Source organism: Heterodontus francisci, chromosome 25 (genome assembly GCF_036365525.1).
Source record: "Heterodontus francisci isolate sHetFra1 chromosome 25, sHetFra1.hap1, whole genome shotgun sequence".
NCBI classification, from domain to species: domain Eukaryota; kingdom Metazoa; phylum Chordata; class Chondrichthyes; order Heterodontiformes; family Heterodontidae; genus Heterodontus; species Heterodontus francisci.
Window position 1 is genome coordinate 41949653 of NC_090395.1, and position 17253 is coordinate 41966905.

At 42.7% G+C, this 17253-nt stretch overlaps 1 protein-coding gene across 2 annotated transcripts in view; it reads right to left on the minus strand.

Annotated features, from left to right (window-relative positions):
- The window catches only part of LOC137383841 (neuron navigator 1-like), a 719754-nt gene that overhangs the window by 684401 nt on the left and 18100 nt on the right, over positions 1-17253 (minus strand). The window contains exon 2 of one of the 2 annotated variants that reach the window (XM_068057136.1): positions 16809-16924. The exons of the other annotated variant lie outside the window; for it this stretch is intronic. The gene's annotated coding sequence lies outside the window, so the exon portion shown is untranslated. The remainder of the gene's footprint in view (positions 1-16808; positions 16925-17253) is intronic. 2 annotated transcript variants of the gene reach the window in all.

Below are 17253 nucleotides of genomic sequence, written 5' to 3' on the forward strand. Positions count from 1 at the left end.
AGAAGCTCGACACCATCTGCTTGATTGGCACCCCATTCACAAACATTCACTCCCTCCACCACCGACGCACAGTGGCAGTAGTGTGTACCATCGACAAGATGCACTGTAGCAATGCACCAAGGGTCTGTAGACAGCACCTTCCAAACCCACAACCTCTACCAACTAGAAGGACAAGAGCAGCAAATGCATGGGAACACCACCACCTGCAAGTTCCCCTCCAAGTCACACACCATCCTGACTCGGAACTATATCGCCATTCCTTCACAGTCGCTTGGTCAAAATTCTGGAACTCCCTTCCTAACAGCACTGTGGGTGTACCTACCTCACATGGACTGCAGCGGTTCAAGAAGGCAGCTCACCACCACCTTCTCAAGGGCAATTAGGGATGGGCAATAAATGCTGGCCTGGCCAGCGACGCCCACATCCCATGATTGAATAAAACAAAATTGGAAATAGCTTTCATGGCACACATTTGAGCTCTTAAATCCTAGTTTTCTTGAAGTAATTGAACTCGAGATGCAAGTCTGATGCTTTGTATCTTTACCTACATTTTTATTGGCTTGTTTGTAATTGCCAGAAGTAATTTTGTAATTGTCAATTTTGACTTCAGTTAGAGGGCTCGACCCTCATGCTGGCTACTTTACTCTACTTGGCTCCTTTCCAGAACATAAAAGAACCCAAATCAAAGCAGCAAGTGCATCACATAGGCAAAGTATTTTCTCTTCCCTTTCCCATTTTTCCACATTGCCTTGCCCAGAGATGATACAATGATGGTGCGGCACCATGGGCACCTCCACAGATAGAGAATGTTCCTGGAATAATGTTAAATGACACAGCAAAAAAAATCAGTATCCCAGAAATTTCTGAGTGCTATGAGTTCATTTTAAATGTGGAATTAAGTCACAAAATGGCACAGAGATGTAGCAGAGTTTTTACAAGCCAATATCAACACCAATATATTTCTGTTCTGTTGCAGCCCATTTGTGACTCAGTCAGTACACATACACATAGTGACAGCATTAGTCATAGACAGTATGCACCAAGCTATGCTATCAGAATATTACAATCCTTTTGACATTCCTTGACTGTCCTCAATCATTCTCACAAAAACAGTGCAAATACCTAAATCAGTACTCAGAGCCAGATGTTAATCGATCAGTTGACTGCATTTATTGAAGATCTTGTCATCAATAGCAAGTAAAAAACAACTAAGTACCCTACCTGCAATTTAATTTGCACAAGTACACTTCAATTAAATACTTGCTGCCCTAGGCATCTGGGTTGGAAAAAGACATGGTAGAAGAGACAATTTAATACAGAACCATTTTCTCTGATAGAGCCTCTCCCTGGTGAATTGGTTTCCAATTAAGCAAGAAGTAAAATACTGGATATAAAGCATTAGCCAAGGCTGTTAAAAGAAGGATCTAGTCATAATCATCCAGAGACAAAATCTAGGCTGACACTTCAGTGCAGTACTGCAGTGAGTACTGTTGGAGGGGTTATCTTTCAACTGAACCATTAAACCAAGGCCCTTTGGGCGAACGTAAAAGATTCCAGAACACTTTTCCAAAGAGCAAGGGAGTTCTTCCTGATGTCTTCGCCAATATTTATCCTGCAACCAACATGACTAAAAGCAGATGATCTGGTCATTATCACATTGCTGTTTGTGGGACTTTGATGTACACAGATTGGGTGCTGCAGATTCTACATTACAACAGTGATTACACTTCATTAACTATGAAGGATGTCATGAGGTAATGATAAGTGCAAATAAACCTTTCTTTATATAAAAAGTGTATGTTTGCTCAGCGAAACATAGAAACATAGAAATTAGGAGCAGGAGTAGGCCATTCGGCCCTTTGGGCCTGCTCCACCATTCAAAAAAGATCATAGCTGACCATCTAATGCAGTACCCTGTTCCTGCTTTCTCCCCATATCCCTTGATCCCTTTGGCATTAAGAAATATATCTATCTCCTTCTTGAATATATTTAAAGACTTAGCCGCCACTGCCTTCTGTGGTAGAGAATTCCACAGGTTCACCACCCTCTGAGTGAAGAAATTTCTCCTCATCTCGGTTCTAAATGGCATACCCCGTATCCTGAGACTGTGACCGCTGGTTCTGGACTCTGCAGCCATCGTAAACATCCTCCCTGCATCTAGTGACATCCTCGCTGCATCAAGCACTGAACAGGCTTCCCCTGCCCAAAATATAAATCAGCGAAGTTTCATTTTGGGGCTGAATTATGCCTTTCATCTTTGCTTTTAATTTCTATTTTCCAAATTGTGATTTCCTGGTTTTTGTTCTCTCAAACAACCTCTCAGTCTTATTCTGTATTGTTGATCTTCTTCCAGTCTTTTACTCATTTGAGCTGTTCTTTTTCTCTTCAATTCTGATCTGCTATTTAATGCACCACTCCCGAACTGTCACTGCATTTCACCATAAGAAATCCTGACATAGTGTGGCTTTGATCTAAATTCTGGAGAAATAACTAAGGAAATGGTCTCCATGTATGCACATACAGTATATAGAAGTCTCCAAGATATAACAATCAAGTTTTTGATTTCCAGATTCAGCAAGCTAATTTTGTCAAGTTAATAATTTGTGTCTCTTTGACCATCAGGAGAATGTTCTGATTTTGTACTATCTGTGGGAGCCGACTACCCCAGCAGGAGCTTGCTCCGCCAACAACTCACATCAAAAATCTGGAAGAGCACAGTGCCTAATTTTCCAACTGAATGATTTCCAATATTAAACACATACTCTGGTTCTGTCTTCACAAAGGAGGATACAAATAAGGCCTAATGAGAGTGAGGAACTGAAGGAAATCAGTATTAGTAAAAAAAATAGAGCTAGGGGTTAAAGGCTGACAAAACCCCAGGGCCTGATAATCTACATCCCAGAGTACTAAAGGAAGTGGCCCTGAAAATAGTGGATGCATTGGTGGTCATCTTGCAAAATTCTATAGACTCTGGAGCAGTTCCTACAGATTGGAGGGTGGCAAATGTAACCCCACTATTCAAAAAAAGGAGAGAAAAAACAGGGAACTACAGACCAGTTAGCCTTACATCAGTAGACGGGAAAATGCTAGAGTCTATTATAAAGGATGTGATAGCAGAACTAATTGAAAGCATGAACAGGATTGGGCAAAGTCAGCATGGGTTTATGAAAGGGAAGTCATGCTTAACAAATCTACTGGAGTTTTTTGAGGATGTAACTAGTAGAATAGATAAGGGAGAACCAGTGGATGTGGTGTATTTGAATTTTCAGAAGGCTTTTGATAAGGTCCCACATAAGACATGTGCAAAATTAAAGCACATGGGATTGGGGGTAATATACTGGCATGGATTGAGAATTAGTTGACAGACAGGAAACAGAGAGTAGGAATAAACAGGTCTTTTTCCGGGTGGCAGGCAGTGACAAGTGGGGTCCCACAGGGATCAGTGCTTGGGCCCTAGCTATTCACAATATATATTAATGACTTGGGTGAGGGAACTAAATGTAACATTTCCAAGTTTGCAGACGACACAATGCTGGGGGGGAATGGGAGCTGTGAGGAGGATGCAAAGAAGCTCCAATGTGATTTGGATAAGTTGGGTGAGTGGGCAAATGCATGGCAGATGCAGTATAACATGGGTAAATGTGAGGTTATTCACTTTGGTTGTAAAAACAGAAAGGCAGATTATTATCTGAATGGTGATAAATTGGAAAGGGGGAGGTGCAACGAGACTTGTGTGTCCTTGTACACCAGTTGCTGAAAGTAAGCATTCAGGTGCAACAAGCAATTATAAAGGCAAATGATATGTTGGCCTTCAATGCAAAAAAATTTGAGTACAGGAGCAAGGACGTCTTACTGCAGTTATACAAGGCCTTGGTGAGACCACATCTGGAGTATTGTGTGCAGTTTTGGTCTCCTTATCTCAGGAAGGATGTTCTTGCCTTGGAGGGAGCGCAAAATAGATTTACTAGGCTGATTCCTGGGATGGCAGGATTGACATATGAGGAGAGATTGTGTTGACTAGGCCTATATTCACCAGAGTTTAGAAGAATGAGAGGGGATCTCATAGAAACCTATAAAATTCTAACAGGACTAGACAGGCTAGATGCAGGGAGGATGTTCCCGATGGCTGGGGAGTCCAGAACCAGGGGTCACAGTGTCAGGATACGGGGTATGCCATTTAGAACCGAGATGAGGAGAAATTTCTTCATTCAGAGGGTAGTGAACCTGTGGAATTCTCTACTGCAGAAGGCAGTGGAGGCCAAGTCATTAAATATATTCAAGAATGAGATAGATGTATTTCTTAATGCCAAAGGGAACAAGGGATATGGGGAGAAAGCGGGAACAGGGTTCTGAATTAGACGATCAGCCATGATCTTTTTTTGAATGGCGGAGCAGGCCCGAAGAGCCGAAAGGCCTACTCCTGCTCCTATTTTCTATATTTCTATGTTTCTATTAATATGTCAGCAGATGAGGTTCACCAACAGTAACATGAAGTGAGAAATTATTCTGTATTTCCAAACATACTGGCATTCTATCCATAAAATATTTGATCATTTGAAAATGTATCATAAACATAATGGGCTAAAAATTGGATAAGGCCTCTCAATGGGCACAGGGTTCATGTTGCACAATTAACTCGAGCCTGTTGAACGTAATACAGGCAACATGCAAACTTCGTGCTGCCTGCTCATGTCCATGATAGTGGCATGCAGCCCAAACCCGGATGCAATATTGGAAGAAGTGCAATGACCTCACATGAGTGGTCAAGGTCAGTGAATGCATCTTCAAATTCCAGTAACTGCACTACCATCCTCACAAGCCACTCAATGCATTGCATACACACATCACTCACTCATCAGCAATCTTTACCGATCAGGACTCATGCCGAACATTCATATGCTCCACCTACCACTGCTGTAAGCCTCACACCCACATCTTCCAGCTTCTATATATTTCCAGCTATTCATCTATGACAGGCACATCATCCAAACACATTGCAACACAGTCATTGACACTTTTCCCTGTCTTATAAGATCATAAGAACTAGGAGCAGGAGTAGGCCGTCCGGCCCCTCGAGCCTGCTCCGCCATTCAATAAGATCATGGCTGATCTTTTCGTGGACTCAGATCCACTTACCCGCGCTCTCACCATATCCCTTAATTCCTTTATTGTTCAAAAAGATATCTACCTTAGCTTTAAAAATGTTTACTGAAGAAGTGTCAACTACTTCACTGGGCAAGGAATTCCATAGATTAACAACCCTCTGGGTGAAGAAATTCCTTCTTAATTCAGTCCTAAATCTGCTCCCTCTAATCTTGAGGCTATGCCCTCTTGCCCTAGCTTCACCTGCCAGTGGAAACATCCTCTCTACTTGTATCTTATCTATTCCCTTCATAATTTTATATGTTTCCATAAGATCCCCCCTCATTCTTCTGAATTCCAATGAATATAATCCCAATCTACTCAATCTCTCCTCATAAGCCAACCCCCTCAAATCCGGAATTAACCTAGTGAACCTCCTCTGCACCCTTTCCAGTGCCAGTACATCCTTTCTCAAGTAAGGAGACCAAAACTGCACACAGTACGCCAGGTGCGGCCTCACCAGTACCCTATACAGCTGCAACATAACCTCTCTGCTTTTAAACTCAATCCCTTTAGCAATGAAGGACAAAATTCCATTTGCCTTCCTAATTACTTGCTGTACCTGCAGACCAACCTTCTGCGATTCATGCACAAGGACACCCAGGTCCCTCTGCATAGCAGCATGCTGCAACTTTTTACCATTCAAGTAATAATCCTTTTTACTGTTACTCCGACCAAAATGAATGACTTCACATTTATTAACATTGTATTCCATCTGCCAGACCTTTGCCCACTCACTCAATGTATCTATGTTCCTCTGCAAAGTTTCACAGTCATCTGCACACTTTGCTCTGCCACTCATCTTAGTGTCATCTGCAAACTTTGACACCCTACACGTGGTCCCCAACTTCAAATCATCTATATAAATTGTAAATAATTGCGGTCCCAACATCGATCCCTGAGGCACACCACTAGTGACTGATTGCTAACCAGAATAGCACTCCTTTATCCCCACTCTCTGCTTCCTGTTAGTCAACCAATCCTCTATCCATGCTAATACTTTACCCCTAACGCCATGCATCCTTATCTTATGCAGCAGCCTCTTGTGCGGCACCTTGTCGAAGGCCTTTTGGAAATCTAGGTACACCACATCCACTGGGTCCCCATTGTCCACCTTGCTCGTAATGTCATCATAGAATTCCAAAAGATTTGTCAAGCATGACCTGCCCTTCATGAACCCATGCTGCGTCTGCCCAACGGGACAATTTCTATCGAGATGCCCTGCTATTTCTTCCTTGATAATAGACTCAAGCATCTTCCCCACTACAGAGGTTAAGCTAATCGGTCTGTAATTCCCCATCTTTTGTCTACCTCCCTTTTTAAACAGTGGTGTCACATCTGCTGTTTTCCAATCTGCTGGGACTACCCCAGAGTTCAGCGAATTTTGAAAAATTACCGCCAGTGCACCTGCTATTTCTCCCGCCATCTCTTTTAGTACCCTGGGATGCATTCCATCAGGGCCAGGAGACTTATCAATCCTTAGCTCCATTAGCTTGCCCAACACTACCTCTTCCATAATAATGATTGTTTCCAGGTCCTCACCTACGTTCGTCTCTTTGTCAATTACTGGCATGTTATTAATGTCCTCCACTGTGAAGACCGATACAAAATACCTGTTCAATGCCTCGGCCATTTCATCATATCCCATAACTAAATTCCCCTTCTCATTCTCTAATGGACCAACGTTTACTTTAGCCACTCTTTTTCGTTTTATATATTTATAGAAACTTTTGCTATCTGTCTTTATATTCTGTGCTATTTTTTCTCACGTTCTATCTTACTTTTCTTTATAGCTCTTTTTGTGGCTTTCTGTTGACCTTTAAAGTTTTCCCAATCTTCTAGTTTCATGCTGTTTTTGGCCACTTTGTATGCCTTCTCTTTCAATTTGATAGCCTCCCTTATTTCCTTAGACACCCATGGCAGATTACCCCTTTTCTTCCAGTCCTTCCTTTTCACTGGAATATACTTTTGCTGAGCACTTTGAAAAATTGCTTTGAAAGTCCTCCACTGCTCGTCAACTGTCCCACCATAAAATCTTTGTTTCCGGTCTACTTTAGCCAAGTCCTCCCTCATTCTGTTGTAGTCCCCCTTGTTCAAGTACAGGACCCTTGTATTGGATTTTATCTTCACAATCTCCATCTGTATTCTAAATTCAACTGTGATCACTCCTTCCAAGAGGATCCCTAACTATGAGGTCATTAATTATTCCTGTCTCATTACACAGGACTAGATCTAGGATAGCTTGCTCCCTCGTCGGTTCCATTACATACTGTTCAAGAAAACTATCACGGATACACTCAACGAACTCCTCCTCAAGGCTACCCTGACTAAGCTGGTTCGACCAATCTACATGTAGATTAAAATCCCCCATGATAATTGCCGTACCATTTTTACAGGCATTAGTTATTTCTTTGTTTATTGCCCGCCCCAATGTGATGTTATTATTTGGTGGCCTATAGACTACGCCTATCAATGACTTTTTCTTCTTAGAGTTTCTAATTTCCACCCAAATGGATTCAACCTCATTCTCCATAGAACCTATATCATCTCTCAGCACCGCCCTGATGTCGTCCTTGAATATCAGAGCTACACCACCTCCCTTACCTTCCAGTCTGTCCTTCCGAATAGTCTGGTACCCCTGGATATTTAACTCCCAGTCATGACCAACCTGTAACCATGTCTCCGTAATGGCTACCAAATCATATTCATTCGTGATGATTTGTGCCGTTAACTCATCAACCTTGTTACGAATGCTACGAGCATTCAGGTAAAGTGCCTTTATGCTAGCTTTCTTACCCTCATGATTTCCAACATCTCTAATAATAACTCCTTATGCAGGACAAGGTGGCCCACAACAGGAGGGAGCAGCAATGAGCTAGCGGGAGGCAGGCACAGCTGGATGTTCTCACCACCCCCCCCCCCCTTGGAGGACACGGTGCTTGGCATCATTGGTGCGGCTGTTACTGAGGATGCGGTAAGTAGCATCGCTGAAGCCATCCAGGATGATGGTATGTTCCTGACTTCTGCATCTTCTGAAATCCAACTTCACCCTCATCCTGCAGTCTGGTCTGATATACAAGCTATAGATGGTACAACCATGAATCCATTGCTTTCCCCCCACTCATTCTTCCCTCACCCTCAACCCTCTCCTTGTGCATTTATGCTTTCAGATATTCAAGAACTGCTACCTGGACAACCAATGCTCCCTGAGGATGAAGGTGCAGAGGAACAGTAGAGGGTTGAGCAAGAAGGACCATCACTTGATCTGACACTCTCAGGCACCAGCTCAGATACTGGCACTGCACGTACCTTGGTTGGTAGCATAGAAACAGGATTTGCATGTGATGAGTCACCAGGCATGAGTGAGCTGCAGCCACTCCAAGGGGAAAGGATAGCATGCGTACCAGCTTCCGAAAGGTGAGATTTCAAACTAGTTCAGCTGTAGAAAACTCAGATGAGGACTTTGATGAGCAGGCATACAGGAAAAGACTGATGGGCATGTATAGAAATGTTTGGTGCATTAGCACTCCTGCCAGAAAGTCTGTAGTCACCATCAAAGAGCATGGAGGAATATGACTCCAATTTGGGATAAGGTTTCATGCAGAGCTTGGAGCCCATCCTTTCTAGCGTGGAAATGGTGTCCAGCTATGTGAGGACACTTGCAAAGCCAGGCTTGATTCAGCATCTGATGGCCAATGTCTCAGCTTCCATTGCAGCACAGGCAGGAGCCGCCCAATGATTGAGTGCTGCAGTCCTCTGACCTCTGACCAATGACTGAGGTCCTGAGACCTCTACTTGTTGCCATGCAAGTCCAGCTTTGTGCCTTGCATGCTTAGACTTCCGCCATCATGGATGTGTATACCAAGGCTCAAAAGGCCATGCAGGCCTTAGCGGCAGTTCAGCAGATGACTAGGGCTGCTGAGATGCCACGCTGGGGGAATGACAGTGGCCCCATACAGCATGAACCTCAGGATGACAGCATTCCAGTGTCCCTGCTATTGCCTTTCAGCCTGCCAGCTCAGTCTGCTGGCACCCTTGCCAAAGTGGTACAGTCCGAAGCCAGGCCTTTAGGCCCAGAGCTGCTCGAGGATGTCTTGCAAGGCCATCTGCAGTCTCCCTCAATGAAAGTCAGCAGCCTCCCACCTGCCATGCTACAGCCATTAGGGTAGCACTGCATAGGAGAAATAGGCCAGGCAAAGGCGTCCACAAGACAGCCAATAAGGGAAAGCACAGGGTGAATAGTTGAGTATTGTATGTATTATTGGAAGTGTTGTTGCACAAAGTCAGAATGAAATCCTCTTTGGCCCATAGGCTGCTATGATGGTCTGTAACAGAGGGATGGGAAGGTGGGGAAATTTGGAGCAATGATGATCTGGGAATCTTTCAGGGGAACCAGAGTCTGATAAGACACTTGGATAGCCCAAGCAAAACGATGATATGCTGGATGGCTCTTCCCCCTCCTCCTGTCCTCCTCTTCCTGAGGTGGTCGCCGAAGCCCTTGTGGTAAAGTCTGTGCCCTCATTTTGGCCAGGTTGTGGAGGTCACAGCAGGCCACCACAAACCGGGAAGCATGTGCCGGTGAGTACTAGAGGGCTCTCCCCAAGCTGCCCAACAGCAGAACCATTACTTCAGAATGCCAGGGTCTGCTCTGCGATGTTCCTAGTTGCTAGTATCATTTTAGCAGCTCTATCCACATGCGGTCAGGTGGTGGAAGTGAATCTCCAGTCAAGTGTACAGGGGGTAGTCCTTGCCGAACACCAACTGCATGATCAGTTAGTGGACCCTTTTGCAGTTGCATTAAATAACCCCATTGAGATGCGGCATCTGCAGAGTCATGTGTGTGCAGTCGATGGTCCCCTGCACCATTGGGAAGGAAGCCCACTATCTCGGCAAAGCCATGTGCCCACTCCTCCTGCTTTTCTCTGCTTAGAAAGAAGACAACAAAGTCCCCTCTCCTGACATACAGGGCCTCGGTGACCTCCTGGATGCAGTGATAGATGGCAAACAGAGATATGTTGGCAATGTTGCCAGCTCCAGCCTGGAAGGATCCGCTGGTGTAGAAAGTGAGGGCAACAGTAACTTTGACGGCCACCAGCCATGCCATCCTTGCACTGCTCTGTGGCTGCAGGTCCAGTTGGAGGAGTTGCACAGTTCTGTAACCACCTTGTTGATGAACGTAGCCACCACAGACACTGCTTCTGGTTGAGGTGGAGGTAGGAGATGTGCTCCCTGAAGATGCCAAGTGAATAAAGCCTTCAGCTGAGAGCCCTCCTCATTCCTCAATGAATAGTTTCTTCTCTCTGATGCCTCTGCTCTATCTCTCTGTGATTTTGCAACCCAAGGGGAACTACACTATAGCCCCCTTGACTCGGCGCAAGTGGTGTACCCAGGAGCCTTTAAAACCACACCACTCCTTCCAAAGATCCCACATCACTCCCTCCTGACTGAAAGAACTTCTGTCAATTCTTTCAACAACATTTTACTTCCACTAGTTTTGCAGCAGCAATGAGATAGTCAAAAGCCCCTCACCTGAAAGTTGGATGGTAATGTCTCTAAATGGCACTGAGACGATTCCTCATACAACTGAACACATGTTCAGCTGTGCGTGTTTAAGAGAAGACATTAACAGAAGTGGCAAGGTTAAAAATGGCAGGTTGTGCGTCAAGTCAGTGTTAGACACAGACTAACATCACAATCTGTCCACACTGTATACTTCTAGCACACCCACAGGACGCCCGTGTTATTGCCCTTCAAAACATGGCGAATGGCACAGGCTGTACTGGGAGTAGTATGCAGTGGGCCCCGGCCATTTATATGCCAAACTGGTTCTTGTAGCATTATAAGTATTGTCGTTACAGAGCCCAGTTTTGCAGCCCATTTTTCTGGGACAGGATATATGATATTACACGATTACTGTACCAAAATAAGGTAAATAACTACAAACTCCCTGAAATGATTTGTATTCATTGCACTTTAGCAAGAACCTTTAACTTCCCTCTCCAACATAACCTTTTGCTGGTTACACACTTTTTCCTGCTTGATCCCAGTACAATATTAGTGTTGCTTATCGTATGCTAAAAGGTAGAAACATTGGAAAATTCCATGGTAAACTGAAATAATCTGGCGCAAGTGTACAGAAAAATCAAAGATGTCAAAAGAGACAATGAGGAGGAACCATCTGTGATAAGTTGGAATGGTCGGTGCAAGAAGTGCAAAGATCATTTTGTTGTTAAAGAAAGTGACCTGAGTTTCAAGATAAACCCGACACAACAGATGCTTTTTGTATCAATAACTTCACCAACTATAGTTGAACTGGAGGTGAGACAAAAGACAAAGCAAGCTAACTGCGACAATGAATTAAATAAGAAATACTATTGCACTGGCATTAAAACATATATTAAAAATACTGTAGAATAGAGAGAATAAATATAAGACTGCAATTTAATCTTGGAGGTCAAATAATATCCATAAACAACCTGAACTATACTTTCCTGGCTTATGATAACAGCTGAACCCTTTTATTGAATTAAGTCCTTATTGCTCCAAATTATACATAATTTTACATAGACAGAACAACATCCATTCACCATTGGGACTGGAAAAGGAAATTAGGGGAGAAAGTAGGCAAGAAATCCAACTGATAAGTGCAGAAAGATACAGTGAGAGCAAGAGAGAGATTTTTACACTTCTTCCTGAAATTAACATTGGCTTCTTGCTGCTTTGGTAAGACTATAAGTGGATGCCATTTCTCTCTGGAACTGTAATCATGAGTAATTACAGTATTTGTACTATGTTTGAAATGATTTAACATTGTCAGTACATGGTTCATATACTGTCATGCAAGCTTATGAAGCCAGGATAAAAACTAAAATTGCCATTTTAGTGTCTCAGTTGAAGGTTTTAATGAGTACATAGATCTTGAAAATGAATGGTTGCTTCTCTGAAATGTGAAAATCACGCAATTTAATAATTGACTATTTGGGATTTACATCTCAATTTCCTGCTTACCCAAGGAAAGGAATTTTCAGTAAACATTTTGTTACACTGTGTTCATCAATGTGGGAATGTTGGTCCCTAAAAGGCAAAGAATTATATTCCCCGGCACTGTGTCAGCATCAAGTACTCCTAGTTCACATACAGCACAGTCAGAGGCAAAGTATAGATCCCTCCACTCTTCCCTGGCCCCATCCTCAGAAGCACTAATGTAGTTTCCCTTCACCAACAATCTTGCAGCCTGTCTGAGTGACAAATTAGGGCATGCTTATTAGGAAAAATCTGAGACTACCCTAACTAATTTCACATTGGATCTTTACATCTAAAAGACAGGGAAGTCTTTCATCCCATTAATCTTGGCTGGATTTGACAATCTCAGTGACAAAAGGCCAGTGTCCAAAACACTACATCACCAGGTCCACCTCCTGTCCTTTTTTTAAATATTCAAATCACACTAAAAAATAGCCATTTTCACAGAATCAAGTAATGGGTGCACCTGAGACAGATAACCAATAAACTCAAACTAATGTGTTGTATGCTGCAGCAAATATTCAGAAAAATGCTATAATAGATGAACAATGCTGGATAAAACTGAATGTTGCAGATTTAGAAAGGGGAGGTGTTCTGGTACAAATTTGACTTAACATGTGGTTTGAGTTAAAATGACCTACAGACTAAGAAGCTCATTTTCAACCTCTAACAATAAGGTGAACAGGTACATGTAACCAGAACATCAGTACCTGAGTTTGATGTGAATGGATCTAGCATATAGTTTTGGCAAACTACAGCCGTTGAACCATTGTTCAAATGGGGAGCGCTCTGAATTTAAAGAGATAATATTGTAATGAGAGTTAATGTTGAAAGCTGCCAACATAATCCAAATTTAACTTAAAGTCAAATGATAACTATTGAGATAAGGCATCATAGTTAACCAAACTTTGATAGCAAAACTTATATTGAGAAATGGGCTGAACATAATACAGCCAGAGGCTCAACGAGGTATAAAAGATGTGGGGTGGGAGGGGAAAGAAGCAAAAGAGAAAGGGACATGATCCATAATCTATAAATTTGGATAGAAAAGTTCTCCTCTCAGCTCTCCAGTGGTTGCATTTATGTCTTCACACCAATTTCTAACAAGCCACTGCTGACCAACCCCTGAAACTCTGTGTGAAGGATCATGGAAGCTGTCTGTCTCTAAAGCATTAGAAAATTGGATGAAATTCAATGAGCTTTCACACACTGGGAAAACAGAATCATAATCAAAGAGGACAATCTATATATATGGTGATGGAGATGGTGGGTATGATGGTAATATCACTGAACTAGTAATCCAGAGGTCAAGGCTAATGCCCTGGGAATGCGGGTTCAAATCCCCCACAGAAGCTGGTGGAATTTAAATTCAACTTATTAATGAAAATCTGGAATTGAATTCTAGTCTCAGTAAAGGTGCCATAAAATTATCAGCGATTGTTGTAAAAAACCATCTGGTTCACTAATGTCCTTAAGGGAAGGAAATCTGTCATCCTTACCTGGTCTGGCCTACATGTGACTCCAGACCCACAGCAATGTGGTTGGCTCTTAACTGCCCTCTGAAATAGCCTAGCAAGCCACTCAGTTGTCAAGGGAAATTAGGGATGGGCAACAAATGCTGGCCTTGTCAGCAACATATATTACATATATGTATATTAGGGCATGTATTACATCCCCTGTAATTGCATGGGAAGGTGCCATGGGAGGGGGACATGGTGACAGGGGTAATGGAGGAGTGGACCAAGGTATCGCGGAGGGAACGATCCCTTCGGAATGCTGACGGGAGGGGAAGATGCGATTGGTCACGCTGGAGGTGGCAGAAATGGTGGCGGTTGATGCTTTGGATGTGTAGGCTGGCAGGGTGGAAAGTGAGGACAAGGGGAATCCTGCCATGGTTCTGGGAGGGTGAGGAAAGGCTGAGGGCTGAAGTGTGGGAAATGGGTCGGACACGGTTGAGGGCCCCGTCAACCACAGTGGGGGAGATTCCTTACTTGACGAAAAAGGAAGAACAGCAATGCTGTTGTGGAAGGTTGCATCATCAGAGCAGATGTGTTGGAGACGAGGAAAGTGGGAGAATAGAATGGAGTCCTTACAGGAAGCAGGGTGTGAGGAAGTGTATTCGAGGTAGCTGTGGGAGTTGGTGGGCAGTCTATCCCCAGAGATTGAGACAGAGAATTTGAGGAAGGGAAGGGAAGTGTCGGAGATGGATCACGTAAAGGTGAGAGAAGGGTGGGAATTGGAAGCAAAGTGGATAAAGTTTTCCAGTTCAGGGCGGGAGCAGGAAACGGTACCGATATAGTCATCAATGTACTGCAAAAAGAGTTGGGGGAGGGGGCCTGAGTAGGACTGGAACAAGGAATGTTCAACATATCCCACAAAAAGACAGGCATAACTAGGACCCATGCGGGTACCCATAGCGACACCTTTTACTTGAAGGAAATGCATGGAGTTGAAGGAGAAGTTGTTCAATGTGAGAACAAGTTCAGCCAGGCGGAGGAGGGTGTTGGTGGATGGGGACTGGTTGGGCCTCTGTTCCAGGAAGAAGCGGAGAGCCCTCAAACCATCCTGGTGGGGGATGGAGGTGTAGAGAGATTGGACGTCCATAGTGAAGAGGAGGCGGTTAGGGCCAGGAAACTGGAAATTGTCAAAATGACGTAGGGCGTCAATTCCCAATTGTAGGTGGGAAGAGACTGGACTGGGGAGAAAAGATAGAGTCAAGATGGGAAGAAATAAGTTCAATGGGACAGGAACAGGCTGAAACGATAGGTCTCCCAGGACAGTCCAGTTTGTGGATTTTAGGAAGGAGGTAGAAGCGGGCTGTCCAGGGTTGCAGGAATGAGCAAGGCATAGAGGGATATGGAATTAATGCAGGCAGGTGGGATTAGTATAGATAGGCATTATGGTCGGCATGGATGCGGTGGACCAAAGGGCCTGTTTCTATGCTGCTCTATAACTCTATAACATCAACATCCCATGAAAGTATACAAAAAGATTGGCCTTCAATACATTAACTTTATATACATGTATGGCAGCTAATTTGTTTGCAGTAAAGTCTCACAAATAGCAGTGTAATAATGACCAGAAAATCTGTTTTGGCATCTGTGCTTGGGGCAACAGCAAATGAGCTGGTTTTGCCAGTTTAGGAATGTTAGACCATTGCTGCTGCTCATCAATACTGTTTTACTCTGGGATATCTCAAATAAAACAGGACAGTTGAGAAGTACTATACAATGTTGAACTGTTGGAAAAACATTAATAAACTTCATTCAAAATATTTTTGTGCTGTATTTTGCATGCCATACAGAGTGTGCAGTGTACGCAAGCAATGCACAATGCAAGTACTTATGGCATGCTTAATTGTGGGAGTTACGGAGTGGGAGAGGGGGAGAAGAAGCAAAGAAGAGAAAAAAGTTCATCTTATAAGTGACTGTGCATTATAAATTATGTGTATATAGTTGCAGTGCTCCAAAAAGTTGCATTAAAAACTTTATTTTCATTTGGACTTGAGTGTAGATTTGAATTGCAGATGCCAGTGACATTAATTTTATTTTTGATAACACATTTGTTCTGCAACTGTACAGTTATTGTAGGTCCAATATAATTAACTTACACATGAAGTCTGATTTAAAACAATGATTTCAGACACAATTATTCAAATCTCCCAACTAACTTATATAAAATGTTAAGTAACTTATGAAGTACAATTTCCTAACAAAAATATCTACATTTATCAGTTTTTCCCTAAACCAAACTGTATATGCTTGAAAGGAGAGAAGGCCTTTTTAACATTGTAGGCTGTGAATCACAATCCTGTTGCCATGAAAGTGCTCAACACATGGGTGTTCGCAAGCACGCAAAAAGCTCTGGTCCGATAAATTTTAAATTGGGAATATTCATCTTCTCAAAATGTTAAAAGAAACTCTGCTTAAACTTATAAACTGACACCCTCGAATACTTCTAAACCTAACTATTCAACACACTGAAGCTTTACACCAAACAACATCAGCCAAAATGATGGGAGTTACCTCCCTCAGGGGGATCTCATGCTGCTATATTTCAAAACCACATCAAATTTGACTCCAGAGTTATTCACCACTTTCCTTGTGTAGTCAGGAAATCACTTTGCATTGACTCTTCTTAAAACCACCTCTTTGACAGAGCTTTTGGTCACCCCTCCAATAATCTCTTCTTATGAGGCACTGCATTTTCCTCACACTTTTGAGAAGAACCGCAAGACATTTTTCTCAGTTAAAGACATTATATAATATGCAAAAATGACAGTATAACTGCACCCTTAAAAACCTATTCAATCACGCAGATTGGGAATTTGACTGCCAGACACAGAAAGCCAAACAGTTCTGAGTATAATATTTATGCATTTGCATTTTCAGATATTTGCACACCTTAAGACCTAATCTAATTTATGATGGGACAGGAAGAGAGAAAAGAAAGCTTACTTTCTATATATACAGCTAGTCAAATAGAGACATCTTAAAAGCAGTTAGTTATTAAAAAAGTGGGTAAAGTTAATTCATATGAAGTTTATTTACAGTCATTCTCACATCCTTCACAAACAGTGCAAGAATTTACTTGTTCTGCAAGTTCAGAAATCTTACCGAATAGATTCTCCAGTAATTACTTACTGTAAGTGGAAGCTGGGAACTAGTAATCTCCATTTCAATTTACACCCCAAACTTCATTCATAAAATAATTGCTGCATATTCATTTCACTGAAGATGGTGCACAATTCCTCACAAGCCTGGAAAAGCCAAGTTCAAAGATGGTCAATCTCATGTTTTTAATCCCGACAAAACTGAGCACAATATTTATCTCACTTCATACTGCATTTTGGCTATAAGACACCAGTCAGCTTTTGTATTTACAGTATGAGAGCTGCCATGCAGCTGCAATTTACAATAGGGGTCTTGTGGCATTTCAAAAATACTAATTTCTTCTGTGACCGTGTCTCATCACACATCAGTAGTGTGCATTTAGGAAGACCTCATTAATTACTGCAGCAGTTGCAAAGGAAACACCCTCATAGAATTATGCAACAAAGCTCCTTTCACAAATCGTCTGGAACCACAA